Raw genomic sequence first — 17,789 nt, 5'->3', positions numbered from 1 at the left:
GAGCAGGGTAATCCAGTACAAGCAGAGGTCAAGCCAGGGAAATCCAGAGGTAAGCAGGCGCAGGAACAGAAGCTGGAAAACACAGGTGAGCCAAGCATAGGACTGCACACACAGAGGTTACAAAGAACTATGCAGAGCAATGAGAGAGAGGACAGACAGAGGTAATAAAGGAGGGAACAACAATGGGAGAGAGAGGAGGAGCAGAGGGTGAAGTGGGAGACAGCAGGGATAGGTGAGGAGAAGAGGAGGAGACAGGTGAGCCAGTGAGGGAGATAGCCTGTAGAGCATGAGAGGAGGAGCCAGGGGTCTGGGAAAGCCTACAAGAGGAGCGTGTGCGCGCGCCCTCTGTAAGGTTAGAGTGCGCGTGCACAGGCTGCGTCATGAGGTGCGCGGAGCGCCGCGGGGGCACCTGCCGAGGGTGGAGGAAGGACAGGAGGAGAGACTGCAGGAGGTAAGGGGACCGGAACGGGAGCCGAGGGGGGCCGTTAGCGGGGAGCACCGCAACGGGGAGCGGGAGACCGAGAAGGCGCGTGTGTCTTGCGGGGAGCGCGCGCAGACGCCGGGAGAGCATCAGAGGCTGCCGCAGAGGGACAGATGCGGGAGGAGGAAGGGAGAATAGCAGGGGGAGGCAAGGAAGGGACAAGAGAGGTAGGAAGGAGCGGAGCGCCAGGGACACATGGAGGGGAAGGAATCCCCTGAACGTCACAATTGTATTTGTAATGGTGATGTTTTTAATTACTAATCAAAACACAATTTCAGTGCCAAATCGCAAAGAAGTTTGACATAGAACACGTGTTTTAGCTATTTGCACTTCTATATTTATAGTAACTGAATTCCTTGTGTGTGTGTGTGTCAGTCAGTGTGTGTGTGTGTGTGTGTGTGTGTCAGTCAGTGTGTGTGTGTGTCAGTCAGTCAGTGTGTGTGTGTGTGTCTCTGTATGCGTGTGTGTGTTATTCTCAGGGTCCTGCCCTCATCTCTCCTGACTCTCCCCACCCCCAGAGTAGCCCCCCACCCCCCGGTGGAGGTGCGAAGGTACGGAGACATGGGGAGGGAGGAGTCTGTCTGAACACCCCGCCCGGAGCAGCCCCCACTCTCTCCCCCGGCTGTGTCCTGCTGCTGGTGCCTTCTGTTGGAGCCAGCCCTCCGGTGGAGGTAAAGGGACACGGGGGCGTTCGGCGGTGGCTCACAGTGGGTGTGTGCTCGGCAGCTCACAGGGGGCGGGATGGGGTGCTCGGTGGCTCACGGGGCGGTGGGAGGGGGTACTCGGATGCTCAGGGAGTGGCAGGAGGACTTGCTCAGCGGCTCACTGGGAGAGGGTGCTTGCCGGATCACTGTGTGCTCGACGGCTCACTGTGGGGAGCTCGGCGGCTCACTGCGTGCTCGATAGCTCACTGAGGGGGGTATGCTCGACGGCTCTCTGGGGGGGAGGTGGCTCAAGGGGGAGGGGGTGGCGGGAGGGCTCACTTGGCGGAGGGTGTTTGGCGGCTCACTGTGTGTGTGTCGCTGCCTTCCTCCTCTCGCTGCCCTCCTCTCTGGTGACTCCTGCTGGCAGCTGGCAACACTGATGGCCAGCAATGACATCACTCTCGTCACCACTGACTTCCGCATCAATCAACTGCATTCACACCCAGGGAATTTTGCTGATAAGGTAGGTGCCGCTAAAGAAGTTTCACTTCAAAAATTCAAGGTAATACTGGACATGTACTGTATTTGTCTCCGGTATTACCTCTCTGGACATAGTGACCTGACCGTCTTGGGGGGCCTCAAGATTTCCCATAGCAGTGAGAGAGCAGGGATTTTGCTGGGGGGCTGGGCAGCTTCCTCCCTCCTTATTGGCCGCTGCTGGGTAATGCAGCCAATCAGGAGGAGGTGTCGGGAGCTTAGGAGAGGAGGAAACAGCATGGAGAGGTGAGAGGTGTGTGTAGCGCGTCACACCTTTCAACATTGTGTTCAGTATTTTTGGAGAAGCCACCTGGCAATCCTATAATGTGCTGTATAGAAATAGAGAATCTATTTTTCTTGACTCCGGACCATACATCCCCTTTTACTTGATCCCATTCCCTTCGTACCCAAAAATGACACATGACCTGGATTTTTGCGGAACAAGTCCACAGATTTTATCGATATACACCGTTAAACACAATCATAAGGTGCTTGCCTGGCCAGGCCGAACCAAACCGAGCCTATGGATACCGTGGCTCCTACATGATTGCCAACTGCCGACCTAGCCAGTAGCAACACATCATAACCCGAAACTGTAGAACAAACCAGAGAGGGGGGAGAACCCTTCAGGCCAGCCAACCCACCCAAAACCCAGAGCTTTTCTCCATCTCCGATCTTTAACCCGTAGGCTCAGATCCCTCTGAGTTTTAACCTAGGCCATGCTGGCCTGACTGGCAAAACATCTCCATCCTGACTAACCCCCAGCCACAGCTGTGGCACATATTGTTGCTGGGACAACCCAGAAACCATCAATCCCTGCTCTACTATTCTGGGCAGGCCAAATACCAATCTTTGCATGCCCCTTGTTTCTGTTGTGGTTTTTTAAAAACATAAATGCAATACCCAACACAAGCTAACCCGTACTCATACACAAACAAGAGAGGAAAACAACTTTGAGCCAAAAGTAAAGGGGTAAGCTTCTGTCCCCTAAGCTCCCTTAATACTCCTCCCTTTCAGCACCAGGCTCCACCCATTGTCACTCTTACCAGGGCTAGCCCCTCCCAAAACCACCCACCCTGTTAACCCTTACTGGCCAGAGTCATAGGCTCCTTCCCCTAAGGCTCATGTCAGGGGTGGATTGCACTTACCGGCCAGCGATTCCTTAAAGAGACGTCCTCCTCCTGCAGCGTCATGACATTACGTTATATGATGTTGCGGTGTGATTCAACGGGTTACCATAACAACGTGATGCTGCTAGAGGAGGGTCACTTCCGAGAAGGTAAGACCCCCCACCCAGTTACAGATGGTCACACTACTGACAGAGAAGAAGAGATCGCATAACGCGCGGAAGAACTCGTTGCCAAGCGGGTAGAAGAAGAGTTGCTGAAATGAAAAGCTGAGATTGAGCTAGAAGTCCGCTGCAGGGTTGAGGAAGCAAGGCACATGATGGAAAAGCAGTGGTTTGAAGAAGTAAAGCGAGTACTTGAAGAGAAGCTGTTTACGTGCACAGGCTACAAGAACTTTGTCACCGGTGTCCTCTTCAACCATGGCAACACATTATGGTCACAAATTGTATATAGAGTCTAGTTTAAGTGTGCAACTACGTGTTCAGGAACGTTTATTGTTTTTTCAGTTAGGGAATGTGCCCCTTATCCAGACAGGGTCACATACGATAGGGTGAGGAGTGTCCTAACCTCCCAAGGGGATGTGCGTGACACCCATGTTAGAGGGCCCCAAGCAAATTACAAGTGATTTCCCAAAGACAGGTCCCAGCAGCACACTGACAGCCAAAGTAGGGACTAGGAAAGTGCTGCACAGGGTGACCGGATATGGATCCTTGAATGAGGGTAAGCCTCATGTACAAGTGCAAGGGATTGCCAATTATCCGTGATTGTATTGGAGACGAGCCATGTGCCTCCCTGGGATGCTGCCTGTGCACCCAGGGAAGAAGTATGTATGTAAGATTGTAAATAATGTAACTGTCAGATAGCGTTCCTGGTGCACTTTCTTATCAACAATGCTTAGCAAAAATCAACCAGCCTGCACAGATGCCAACACCCTGAGAAAGGTAACCAAAGATGCTGAACACCTGTACATAAATAAAAACACTTATGTGACCCTCCTTTGGGAGCCTGGCAAGGAGGGGTTACATATTCATAGAAATAAAATAGTGTCAGGGAGCTTTTGTCACTTTAACCCCCTCTCCCAACACCAAAGAAATGTAAACAAGATCATTTCCCTAGATAAAGTTGGAGCAGGAGGAACTCCCCTTCTTAATCTTTGGAGTTACCCACATAATTGCAAGCTTTTCATAAACTTAAAGTGACACCTACAGCACGTAGAGTTCAGTGCAGTGAAGGTGTGTGACAGGGTGAAGTCAACCCTTATCAGTTATGCCTGGGAAACATATGTCTGAGTGCTTCATCCAGCACTCAGAAGGTTAACTCAGGAGGAAGCTAGGTAATCAGGATGTAAGCTGACACCTGATAACCAGAAAGGTATAAAATGATGTTTTTACTGGCAGTAGCTGGCTGCCTTCGACAAGAGAACTCTGCTATGTGAGCTGCTAGCCAGACGGATTCACCAAACTAACTCTTCCAACCAAAGTAAGAATTGTTAATTTGTTTTCCTGACTGCTTAATATACACTTATGGTTTGGTAAATGGTTTAGCCAGCCAGCCTGCTAGATAGGCCTGGAGTGTTAGTCAGTTCTCCCAATGTGGAGCAGGATTTGTTTTGGTGTTTAAAGGGACAGTGTACCCACATGTTATGCTGTGGAGAAATAAAGCCACTGAATGTTTTCGTTATCCTGAAACTATACGTGTGGACTGTTCCCTGACCTCGGCTACAGGCCGTCCTGCCACAGGTGGTGTCAGAAGTGGGATCTGAACCCACGCCTCCATACAGAGACCAGAAGGGAGGATACATCCCATCCAACAGCGGAGAAGTCCAAACACCGAACCCCGTCGAGAGCTTCCGCTGATGACCGAGTTTGTGGACTCAGGAGATGATGAGATGGACTGTTCATATGGCAGAACCACTGCCACAGCTTCTCTCCGAGGGGACCACAATCCGTGGTTAGTCCCAGCATCTCTGGAGGGGAAAATAGTAAAAGCCATGCTGGACTCGGGATCTGGAAAAACCCTGATCCTAGAGGGCCTAATTCCAAGCAACAGACTATCCTATGACTCTCCTTGGAATATCGAGTGTATCCATGGGGATACAAAGAGATACCCGACGGCGAACATTCTACTGCGTATCAAGGATCAAGAGGCTAGCCTACTAGTGGGAGTTGCTCCCTGGCTACCTGCTCCTGTTCTACTTGGCCGAGACTGGCCCTGCTTCGAAACATTGTTGGCCCCTACTCCTACGGAGCCTACTTCTCTGGTACCGGAGAAGCCCGGAGATTTGTTTCCTTTTTCCCCAGAGATTTTCCCCCGTAGACACCATGTCCCAAAGACACGTAAACAGAGACGTGCGGAAAAAGAGGACTGGTTAAGAAAGGCTGAGACTCTTGGTAACATTAGTCAGCCCAAAGGACTGCAGGTCATGGTCGGAGATGACTAGGGTGGGGAACAGATAGATACGGGAATTTTGCCAGGCCTGGGTCTTCCTGACTTCCGTCGGAGGCAGAGGGAAGACCCAGCTCTGGCTAGACAATATGAGAAGGTGGTACAGGTCAACAACAAGATAATGGATGAACAAGGTGTAAGAGTGTTTCCACATTTTGAACTGTTGAATGACATCCTATATCGTGTGAATAAGGTTACACAAACAGGGGAGGTCATTCGACAGATTCTAATCCCTAAAGGGTTGATTAAAACAGTGTTCACCCTAGCCCATACTCTCCCATGGGGTGGTCATTTGGGCAGAGATAAGACCACGGACCGCATCTCGTCCTGGTTTTACTGGCCAGGCATACATGGTGACATCATGAAACTATGTGAGACATGTCCTGAATGCCAGTTAACTAGCCAAAAAGGACAGAAGCCGGCTCCCTTGGTCCCTCTGCCCTTGGTAGCCATCCCATTCGAGAGAATTGGGGTAGATCTGGTCGGACCTTTAGAACCCTCTGCGAAGGGACATAAATTTATACTCGTTGTTGTAGATTATGCCACCAGATATCCTGAGGCCTTCCCTCTGAGATCAGCCACTGCTAAACAGGTTGCTCACAGGCTGTTAGAACTGTTCTCTAGGGTAGGACTTCCCCAAGTAATGTTAACTGACCAGGGAACAAATTTCATGGCAAAGTTAAGGCAGGATGTCCTGAAGTTATTGGAGGTAAAATCCGTCCGGACCTCAGTCTACCATCCTCAGACTGATGGATTGGTAGAGAGGTTTAACCGTACTTTAAAAACCATGCTTAGGAAGTTTGTGGACACTGAAAAGCAAGCTTGGGATGAACTTCTCCCTTTCCTGTTGTTTGCAGTATGAGAAGTTCCCCAATCATCCACAGGCTTCTCCCCGTTTGAGCTCCTATATGGACGCCAACCTCGGGGTATTCTCGACCTACTGAAGGAATCCTGGGAGGAGGAGCCCTCCCCCTCCAAGAATACCCTTCAGTATGTCATAGACCTTAGAAATCGCCTAGACATGATAGGTTGGTTTGCTAAGGAAAACCTCAAATCTGCTCAAGAACGTCAAGAGAGGCAGTACAACCAAAATGCTCGCTTGAGGGTCTTCCAACCTGGGGACCAAGTGATGCTACTACTACCGACATCAGAGAGTAAACTCCTTGCGAAGTGGCAGGGTCCTTTTCAAGTTCTCCGCCGCACCGGGGAGGTGAACTATGATATCTCTCAACCAGGGTCCAGGAAGGGTAAACAAATCTACCACGTAAACCTCCTAAAACCCTGGAAAACGATGAGATCGCTGTTCATCCACCCTCGGGAAGGAGAGACGGATTTGGGTCCACAGCTTCCAAAGGGTAGTACGTACAATGACCATCAGGTTCCCATGGGAGGGCAGTTAACAACGGAACAAAGGTCAGACCTACTAGAATTATGTGACCAGTTCCCAGATGTTTTTTCTGAGCTGCCAGGGCAGACTGATTTAGTGTCCCATAGGATTGAGACAAAGACACAGGTCCGCTCCCTTTTGGGGTTAGCAGGGTATTACAGGCGGTTTATCCCCAATTTTTCCGAAATTTCTGCACCCCTAACAGATCTGACAAAAAAGAGTGCCTCGACCCAAGTTATATGGTCTTGGGAGTGCCAAGACGCCTTTGACATGCTAAAAAAGTGCCCTGTCAGAGGGCCCCGCTCTTCGGAGCCCAGATTTTAAAGAGCCCTTCATCATCCAGACGGATGCCTCAGAGGTAGGACTGGGAGCAGTGCTGTCCCAGTAATTTGATGGTGTTGAACACCCCATACTGTTCATCAGCCGGAAGCTGTTCCCAAGGGAAGTGAGGTATTCCGTCATTGAGAAGGAGTGTCTCGCTGTAAAATGGGCAATTGAGTCCTTGAGACATTATGTCACTGGAGTACACTTCACCCTGGTCACTGACCATGCACCCTTGAAATGGTTAAACACCATGAAGGACACAAATCCAAGGTTGACCAGGTGGTATATGGCCCTCCTAGCCTTCTCTTTTGATATACAGCATAGACCTGGAAAGGACCATGGAAATGCCGATTTTTTTGTCAAGAGAAGGAGTGGAGGGTCGGGCTTCAGCCGTGTGGGACCCTAGCCACACACAAACAGGGGAGGTATGTGACAGGGTGAAGTCAACCCCTATCAGTTATGCCTGGGAAACATATGTCTGAGTGCTTCATCCAGCACTCAAAAGGTTAACTCAGGAGGAAGCTAGGTAATCAGGATGTAAGCTGACACCTGATAACCAGAAAGGCATAAAATGATGTTGTTACTGGCAGTAGCTGGTTGCCTTAGACAAGAGAACTCTGCTATGTGAGCTGCTAGCCAGACGGATTCACCAAACTAACTCTTCCAACCAAAGTAAGAATTGTTCATTTGTTTTCCTGACTGCTTAATATACACTTATGGTTTGGTAAATGGTTTAGCCAGCCAGCCTGCTAGATAGGCCTGGAGTGTTAGTCAGTTCTCCCAATGTGGAGCAGGATTTGTTTTGGTGTTTAAAGGGACAGTGTACCAACATGTTATGTTATGCTGTGGAGAAATAAAGCCACTGAACGTTTTCGTTATCCTGAAACTACACGTGTGGACTGTTCCCTGACCTCGCTACAGGCCGTCCTGCCACAAGGTGCTTCATGTGATACTCAGAAATATTGGTTTACTAAGGTAACCCCTCAAAATCAAACCAGGGAACGATCCCCAAAAAGGAGTTACCCTAATGATACCATACTCACGATTTCAGAGCCGTCGATGCTGCTCCCCCGACTTCTTGAAACACACCAGTAAATAAAAGACACACGAAAGGTCTGGAGGTACAACGACCTTGGCTTTTATTAAATACCAATAACAGAAAACAATAAGTGCCAAAAACCCTACCAGAGAGCTCCCCCAACCGGTAAGGCCAATGGTGTTTAACCATGGCCCGCAAGCACCACAAGCACTGCACAGTCCCAGCTGCTCAGATGACTCGTCAGCTGCGAGAATGGACTCCAGGTGCCCATCGTACAAACAGCTGTGCCCACTCACCACTTAATGCCACCATTAGGTACTGTACCACAGTGCCCCGTCTGGCAAGGTTACCCTGCACTTACCCCCCAACTAGCTGCTGTGACAGACAGAGCCACCGTAAGAAGTTTTGGGGCCCTGGGCTAAGTGTAAATTGGGAGCCCCATCCACAAAGGTCTCATTTAAATACAATACATTCAATAAACATTCAAAACGTTTATTGAAATTCTGCAAATATTACTCCAAACACAAACATTCTATTTATCTACATGTTTTTTTGTTGTTTTTTATTTGCAAAGTCACAAATAGCATCAAATTCAATTTAATGAATTTTATCTGATTCAATTGTCATCAAGGAAAGAGCATTCAATCTTGGTTGAAGAAGCAACTGCAGAGCTCAGTCTTAATAATGTAACCCTCTTTGCCTGGCTCTTAAGGAGTTTCAATAGATAGACTATTTACTGTACATGGCTGTGCTGAATCTCTCCTATGCCTCCTTTACCCCCCCTAGGTCCATTACCTCCTTATACTCCCTGCTCATTACCTCCTATCATCCCTCATGCCCTTAACTCTTTTTAGCACTCCCACTTGCCCATGCCCATAGCTACCCCCTGTGCTCATATCTTCTCTTCCCCCCTCCTCACAATTTGCCAAGCGGAGGGGCCCTGCTTATATTTCTCCTACCACCAACAATTTCTGTTGGCGGTTCTGCATATGCCAATAATATATAATGTCTCTAACGGTCTATGATATGTCTGTAAATATAGCCTATAACCACTGTTCATTTAATATAACGCTCATGTACGGCACACCTGTGAGCATGTGACTTGTATATGTGACAACAGTTAATACAACCAGCTATCTAGATGATCCAACCTTCACCGTGCTAGGTCCCTCAAATGAATAATACCTACCCTCAATCCGTCATGAACAGTACACCTGTGAGCACGTGACTTACTGTATATACGTGACTAGGGTTAATACACACAGCTACTGTAAACCTGAAAGGCTCACCTTTCACCTATGCAAGGTCTCTCAAATGAATAATATCTACCCTCAGTTCATCACAATATATATCTTAACTTGCTACCGCCACCAAAGCAATAACAAATATTAGTTTGCAGAGTCTATGGTCCCTGTTTATAATGAAAACTATTTTAGGTTAATAAAAAAATTAAAATAATGGCATTTCCAAAAGTATTAGTAGCAAAATGTACCTTCCATTTCTTTCATTAAACGGTGAGATATGTGGCTGTGTATATAAACAGTGAACTGTTAGTTTTCATGCTTACTAGTGGGGGCAGTCATGTCCTAGGAATAGTTTTACTGATGTAGTTACATTGTACATTGTGTACTTATTTTACTACGCCTGTCGTTACACTGTTTGCAATACAAATTCTATTAAGATGTGTCGGCCATTTACATTTGCAAAGGGAAGTGTTTATTTAACTATATGTTCTATAGGAGCCAGAAAGCTAGTAACAGAAAGAGAAAATAAGAGATATTGGAAGGGAAAGAAAGACAGGGATCAAAGGAAAATAAAATGCAGTTTTACATGCTGGTGTTTATTTAAGAAAAAATGCTGCCGCTCTCCGACACATGGTATCATAGTATATGAAGGTGAAAATAGATACAGGCATACCCCGCATTAACATACGTAATGGGTCCAGAGCATGTATGCAAAGTGAAAATGTACTTAAAGTGAAGCACTACCTTTTTTCCACTTATTGATGCATGTTCTGTACTGCAATCGTCATATACGTGCATAACTGATTTGTAACAGGCTCTATAGTCTCCCCGCTTGCGCACAGCTTCGGTACAGGTAGGGCGCTGGTATTGCTGTTCAGGACGTGCTGACAGGCGCATGCGCGAGCTGCCGTTTGCCTATTGGGCGATATGTCCTTACTCTCGAGTGTACTTAAAGTGAGTGTCCTTAAACCGGGGTATGCCTGTACATGACCATAGTGTTCAGCCTTTGGATTTAAGTTTTAGCAAGTGAGAGACCTATATTTCAATTAATTCAATAAAAAATAAACAGAAAAACAGTGCAACCTTACATTATGTTTCACAACACATCCCATCTCAACTCTAGTAATTGGCAATTAGGTCATTCCCTGGATTGATGCTACGCCTAGACTGTATTCCCTTCTGCATATATTTTGATAGTTTCCCACTGCCAGGAGATTTATTCTCTTGTATCTGGTATTGAAATATCTATTGATTTAAACAGCAATGCACACCGCTGAACCTCCCCTCCATCATCATTCATTTAGTGCTGTATAAAAGTCTGCAATCCATATATTGATAAGTATTTAAAATGTCTTAATTCTATTTAACATGCTGCATAATAGCTGCATCACAAAATGGTTAACTTTTTGTATATATTGTACCTTTAGTTTAAATATTTTGAGAGCGAAAAAAGAAGTCCGCCCACCTCTGCATGTTTTCCACCGAACAGCAAGTCTTACACCAACAACATATTGAATCCATGTGCTCCACTTTCCCAGCTTACCTCTTTCATTCCTATGGGGAACAAACATTACAGACTTTTAACAGCATCATTATAAATATAAATATATAAATATAAATATATACTTAGTTAAGTTATGGTGGGGGAAAAAAAAGTGACAAAAAACCTCCACAGCAAAGCATATAGCAAATGGAAATATTACTGTATACTCATCTGCATGTCTTAGACAGGTCTGCAACCCCGCCTTTCACTATTATCACCCAGCACACAGCACTTCCACTGCAGCAAGGGATTCTGGGAAATGACATGCAAATGAGCACACACTGATGAGACCCATTAAGGTCGAAAACAGCTGCCTGTGGGTGGGTTTACTGGCTATGCATCTTAACCCTGGCTGTGCTCTAAGCTATGGCCATGCAGCAAGCTTAAGCCTATAGGGAACCATGTTAAAAATGGTTTTGAAGCAAAAAGTGGCACTGTGTGCTCATTTGCATGTCATTTCCCAGAATCCCTTGCTGCAGTGGAAGTGCTGTGTGCTGGGTGATAATGGTGAAAGGCAGGGTTGCAGACTTGTCTAAGACATGCAAACGAGCATACAGTAATATTTCCATTTGCTATATTCTTTGCTGTGGAGGGTTTTTGTCACTTTTTTTACCCACCATAACTTAACTAAGTATGGTAAAACCCATCCTCATTGCTTCATTTTTGCATAGCCAGTGTAACCAACCCCACACTGATGAGACCCATTAAGGTCGAAACGGCTGTCTGTGAGTGGATTTACTGGCTATGGATCTTAACCCTGGCTGTGCTCTAAGCTGTGGCCATGCAGCAAGCATAAGCCTATAGGGAACCATGTTAAGATGGTTTTGAAGCAAAAAGTGGCATTGTGTGCTCAGTTGCATGTCATTTTCCAGAATCCCTTGCTGCAGTGGAAGTGCTGTGTGCTGAGTGATAATGGTGAAAGGCGGGGTTGCAGACCTATCTAAGACATGCAAATGAGCATACAGTAATATTTCCATTTGATATATATATATATACTTTTTATTTGTGACTTTTGCACTATATATACGGTCAGATCCCAACAGCACTCCCACTGAAGGCATTAAGATTGAGGTTAATATGTATTGGGTGAGCTTAGCAAACTGTGTAGTGGTTGTAGTGAATCAAAAATAAAAAAGTGATGTTTGTATAACTTTTGGGGCAAAATGTTCCCTTTGAAATAGAGTTGTATTGACACTGGATATATTTGTATATACAGTACAGTAGTAATTATATGTCCCCAAGCTGCTTTTCTCGAAAGGTAACTATACTAATTGTTATAGTCTTTCCTAACATGTAAGAACATCAATCCAATGGATCTATTTGGTGGCTCTTCTCTCTACAAAGTGTCTATCATAGTTCTGTGACATAATTTCTTATAATAATATGCTCTGTCGCATCAATACTGATTTTTATATATGCTAATTTCCAAGTAACATTTGCAGTTGATAGCAAATTTTGACAACTCTTCAATCACCATGAAATCTTTGTCTACCAAATATTGCCCTAATTTTGTCCCATGGCATTAACATATAACAATACCATTATCTTAGTTCATTGCATTCTGCAAGGTTTTTAAAATCATACACGGTATCCTCAGTAAAGATGGAGACTAAATCACAACACCAATCTCTAGATCAGTGTTTTTCAACAGGGGTTCCCCGAGCATCCCTAAAGGGTTCTCTGCTATTTTCAGGAGATTTGAGAATTGTACTAAAAACGGAAGAATTTACAATCTATCTTATCGGAGAAGTGCTATTAGAGAGGGTTGGGGTTGCTTACAATGCATCTGATCTCAGACTCGCTATTAGAGAGCGTTGGGGTTCAATACAGTGTCTCTGATCTCAGACTTGCTATTAAAGAGGGTTGGGGTTCCTTACAGTGCATCTGATCTCAGACGCACTATTAGAGAGGGTTGGGGTTCCTTACAATGCATCTGATCTAGATGCACTATTAGAGAGGGGTGGGGTTCCTTACAATGCATCTGATCTAGACGCACTATTAGAGAGGGTTGGGGTTCCTTACAATGCATCTGATCTCAGACACACTATTAGAGAGGGTTGGAGCTCCTTATAATGCATCTGATCTCAGATGCGCTATTAGAGAGGGTTGGAGTTCCTTACAATGCATCTGATCTAGACGCACTATTAGAGAGGGTTGGGGTTCCTTACAATGCATCTGATCTCAGACGCGCTATTAGAGAGGGTTGGGGTTCCTTACAATGCATCTGATCTAGACGCACTATTAGAGAGGGTTGGGGTTCCTTACAATGCATCTGATCTCAGACGCGCTATTAGAGAGGGTTGGAGTTCCTTACAATGTATCCGATCTGATTTCCTCCATATGAATATTGAGAGCTGCGCTCCAGTTTTATCCACAAGTATAGACATGCTAAACTAATTTGGGAATCTTTGTGTTACCGGACAAGTGTTTTGATTCAATATCATAATGTGGTGTGTCTTCACTTTTAGATCTCAACAAATGTGACCAGTATGAAGTGCGCTAAATCTCTCTTGGGTAAATGTAAAAAAAATCAATGAAAAAACATCTTATAATATCTTTTTTTTCCTTCTGTGTATTGAGATGCACATTTCCGTAATGTGATACATTCCAGCCATGAAGTGTTAGAAATATATATGAATCATTTACTGGTAATGTGAGTCATTTCAATTTTGCCAATTAGCAAAAACATGATTTTATAATTTTTTTTCCACTATTGCAATGCATTATAGAGGATTCAGTAATGAATCATCACTGCTACTCACCCGGAAAACCATTGTTCCCTTAAGTGACCTGGAGGCGAGGCCGTGCTTGAATGTGGAAGAAAAGGAAAAAAAATGTGTTCTAACTTCCCACTCCTCCCCACATTCAACTGTACCTTTTTGTACCTATGGCCTCCATTTAACATGCTGTGTGGCTGCTTCCCAGTGTTGGAGAAGAGTTTAGCTCCATTCAAATGAGTGTCAATTAGCTAATATATATTTATATATTTTCTAAATAATTAATTTTAACTGTGTGACTAAGCTATGTTAACTAAATATTAAAAAAAAATAGCAAAACTATTTGAATCGGCAATATAGGTACTGAATATTTATTTATAAAATGTTTTACCAGGAAGTAATACATTGAGAGTTACCTCTCGCTTTCAAGAATGTCCTGGGCACAGAGTTAAGATGACAAATAATACATGGTTACAAATACAGTTACATAAGTGAACAGGGTATACATTATATACAAGACATTGCGTGCACAGTTACAGATAATATACATTATAGGCGTATGTAACAGTTACAGTTATATTTATAATATTTCATCCAGATTACAATGAAGGATAGTATAATACTGATGAACCTCAGCATGCTCTGGCAAAGTGTCTGTGGTACAGTGTATGACCACACTGTTACTGTTATGCAATATCTGACTGGGAAATCTAAGGCCCACAAGGAGGAAACAGATTGTAAGGGCCAATTATAAATCCATAGCGCACAAAACAGTGCCTGAGAAGAGATTAGATCCATTCAAATGAATTGGATTTAAATCTTCTCCAGAGCTGGGAAGTAGATACCCGGCCAACGGACTACGGGAATTTCTTTTATACATATTTCTTGTTTCCCATCTCCTTCTCTATGTACATCTCGAATTTCTTACTTTTGTTCCACCCATGCCTTACCTAACCCTACTGGACTTTTCAAGTCATGGCAATGCTGTCAAATATTCTATTTAATTATATTCATCAAGTAACAACCGGTTGAGATTATAATAATATAATAAGTGTTAGAAGGTTTTTTTTTTTTTTAAATTGTATATTTGTTATTTTTGTTTATTAACAATTAACGTATGTGGGGAAAAGCTATCCAAGATTAACAACTTAAAATAAAAAAACATCACACCCTATTTGCCATTCCCATCTAGCAGTGAAATAGATGCAGGATAACTTACAGTAGTTTCATATTCTATTACCATTGTAAAAAGATTGTTTGGCATATTAGAGTTAAATATAGAAGGAACTCTTGTTTTACCATTTCACTTATTCTTCTCCACTCTTTCCTTCTTTAAGTTTTGTCTTCCTTCTATTTTCTCACCATTAAACTTAGGTATGTATTTCTTTATATTTATATTTCTGAAGTTCCCAACAGCTCGTTAAACAATGAACATGAAGACCGACAAAGGTTCAGTTGCTGTGAATAATAATACATGATATGAGCACCAGGTATAAAAGTAAACTTTGGGATACAGTATTTCCTGTTTTGTGGAACTTTAAGTAGTTTGTTTAAATAGATACTCTAGTTAGAATAACTTAATTTGAATCAGGTCTGTAGAATTTAGGCAGATGGTACTCAAGAAGAACATTGCCAAATGTCAAGAACGGCTGTTTTGAGGTGCCATATAGCTGAATTTGACTATAGCACAACTGTGCAAGTCGCCCCAAAGGGTTTTATTCTTTTAGAAATGACGAGACCAGTTTAAAAAGTGAAGAAAAGGTGCCAAAGCGATGCAAGTCTTTAAAGATGTGGGTGGGTGTACGGACAAGGGGAGCAGCAAGAGGTTCAATAAGAGGTGAAGGAATAGAATCAAGTCGGCACGTGGGGTGGGAGGAACATACTTCCTGGTTGGGTGGCAGGAGTCTTTGAGGAAAAAGTGTAGTGCAAGAGGTGAACCTTGCTGAATATTTCAAGGCCAAGAAATGCCAAGTTATGAGCTTTAGTGGAGAAATAGAAAAGGGATGTGCAAAGAATGGATTGAACGTGAATGTGCTGTATAATGGCTTTCCCCCACTTTTTTATTTTTATTCCTTTTATTATCTTTCGCTTCCCTTCCCTCGCTTTATAGGCAATTCCAAGAATGTGAATTTGTATTTTATGGCATTTTAATTCACGGTCATATACATACTGTAGCAATAAGCTACTTCTTAATTGGCGTGTGTCTGATAGAAATGTTTCCACTGCATGTGTTAAATGAGAGAAAGGGATCAAATATATCAGTTCTCTCAGAATCAATGAGGGGAATATTGGAAAGGTGCCCTTTATTCATGCCTTAGGTCTTTCATTATTATTTTACTCCTGAGTAGAATAGATCAGAGGATTGAACACCTTTATGTTCTCAGCCAACAGATAAACCCCATTAAGGGAAAAGCTTTCAGAAGGAATGTAATCATTGTTATATTTTTACCAATAGCAAAAGCATGCTGTGCGTGAACACATATGAAAGCTGTTAAAAAGCGTTTGCAGTGCAAATCCAATGACACAAATGCATTTGGTTAGAACGCCTCTCTTCTGTAATTAAAGGTAACATTCCCCACATTGTGTCAGAAGCTATGGCAATCGATTCAAGAAACAAGCTGCTTTTGCAGAACCTCAGTGTATATCAGATTCTGCAAAACAGCTTACACACAACTTTTCATTCCATAGTGTAGCATTGTGTCAATTAGCTAATATATTTGCTGCTAATTTTAAAGCAAAACAATTAATTTTATCTGTGCGACTAATCTATGTTAACTAAATATTAAAAAAATAGCAAACATATTTGAATCAGCAATATAGGTACTGAATATTTATAATATGGTCACCCAGATTACAATGAAGGATAATACAATACTGATGAATCTCAACATGCTCTGGCAAAGTGTCTGTGGTAAAGTGTATGACCACACTGTTCCTGTTCCTGTTATGCAATATCTGACTGGGAAATCTAGAGCCCACAAGCAGGAAACAGATTATAGGGGCCAATTATAAATCCATAGCGCACAAAACAGTGCCTGAGAAGAGTTTAGATCCATTCAAATGAAAGGGATTTAAATCTTCTCCAGAGCTGGGAAGTAGATTCACAGCCAATTGATTACGTGAATTTCTTTTACACATTTCTTGTTTCCCATCTCCTTCTCTATGTACATCTCTAATTACTTACTTTTTGTTCCGCCCATGTCTTACCTAACTCTACTTGTCTGGCAAGTGAGCAGTCATCAGCTACACAGTGCAGCTATAGATGGAACATTCACAGCTAGAGATGGGCGATTTTTTTTTTGCGGATTCGGATTGGCTAGTTCCTTTGGTTTTAGGATTTTTGCAGGTGAGTCTCAAAAAGACAAATCTGCAGTTTCTGATTTTTTTTATTTTATTTTAAAAGGCAATCTGAAATCCGTGGCCGGATTACAAAAAAATCCTGACTTGGATTAATCCACGTGGGGGGTATATCTCAATCTCTCCGCGGATTCATCCTTGTGGGGATTTTTAACAATCTGGCCCCAGATTGTGGTACCCGCGGATCAGATTCTTAAAAATCCATCTGGATTGTAGCCAGTGGTGGATTTGGATTAATATGTGTGATGGGCGGGGTAATGCGACTCAATTAATAAAGGTTAAGCAAAGCCATTGCCCCTACCTGTCTGATGGATGTACAGGACCCCCCTATATCTATCTGTATATCCATCTCCCTGTGGCTCATGTAGCCAGAATGTTGTGGGTTAACCCTAGCAATGTACAGGGAAACCTTTATTGTATGTAGATTGTGTGTGATGTAGACTGTTAAATGCATTTCTGTGTTCCCCGGCCATGCCCGGCTGGTAATTCAATTACCCAGCCTGTTCACTCAGGAATCTAGGTCTGGCTGGTTGTGCAAGGAGGTTGCGGACAAAGAAGAGTGGGGATGGGCAGTCCTCCTATCTGGGAGGTGTTGGTTCAAAGAGCGGAGCCATTGTGTGCCATGACAGAGAGGGGCCTATCTCATCAGGAGATAGCGAGCCAGCAATGACGGGGGAGGTAGGTGCTGCTGTCATTGGCCGGTCTGTAATTCTCGCCCTCCTTGCCTCGGCTTCCCTATCATACCCTCAGACCAAATTGGCTAACACAGGTGATCCCTCACACTTTGTTTGGCCATACACATAGCATCCGCAGTGGGATTGGTCGCTGCCCCGTTTGCCATAATTTCCTATAGAGACAAGGAACCTAGAAAAGCAAAACCCGATCTGAATTCCACAGATCATTCCTGGACTGGCATGCAGGCTGTGAGGATCGGTCTTAGGTCC

At 44.1% G+C, this 17,789-nt stretch overlaps 1 long non-coding RNA gene across 6 annotated transcripts in view; it reads right to left on the bottom strand.

Annotated features, from left to right (window-relative positions):
* The window catches only part of LOC142468953 (uncharacterized), an 89,908-nt gene that overhangs the window by 48,902 nt on the left and 23,217 nt on the right, over positions 1-17,789 (bottom strand). For 3 of the 6 annotated variants that reach the window (XR_012788919.1, XR_012788923.1, XR_012788921.1), the window contains one exon: positions 10,650-10,782. This is a non-coding gene — a long non-coding RNA (uncharacterized LOC142468953). Of the gene's footprint in view, positions 1-10,649; positions 10,783-14,787; positions 14,947-17,789 lie in introns of all 6 variants that reach the window. The other 3 variants (XR_012788918.1, XR_012788920.1, XR_012788924.1) reach the window with 3 other exon arrangements.

The sequence above is a fragment of the Ascaphus truei genome, chromosome 1, assembly GCF_040206685.1.
Source record: "Ascaphus truei isolate aAscTru1 chromosome 1, aAscTru1.hap1, whole genome shotgun sequence".
Classification (NCBI taxonomy): Eukaryota; Metazoa; Chordata; class Amphibia; order Anura; family Ascaphidae; genus Ascaphus; species Ascaphus truei.
Note: the sequence above shows the minus strand (reverse complement) of the source record. Positions and strands in the feature narration are given on the sequence as shown.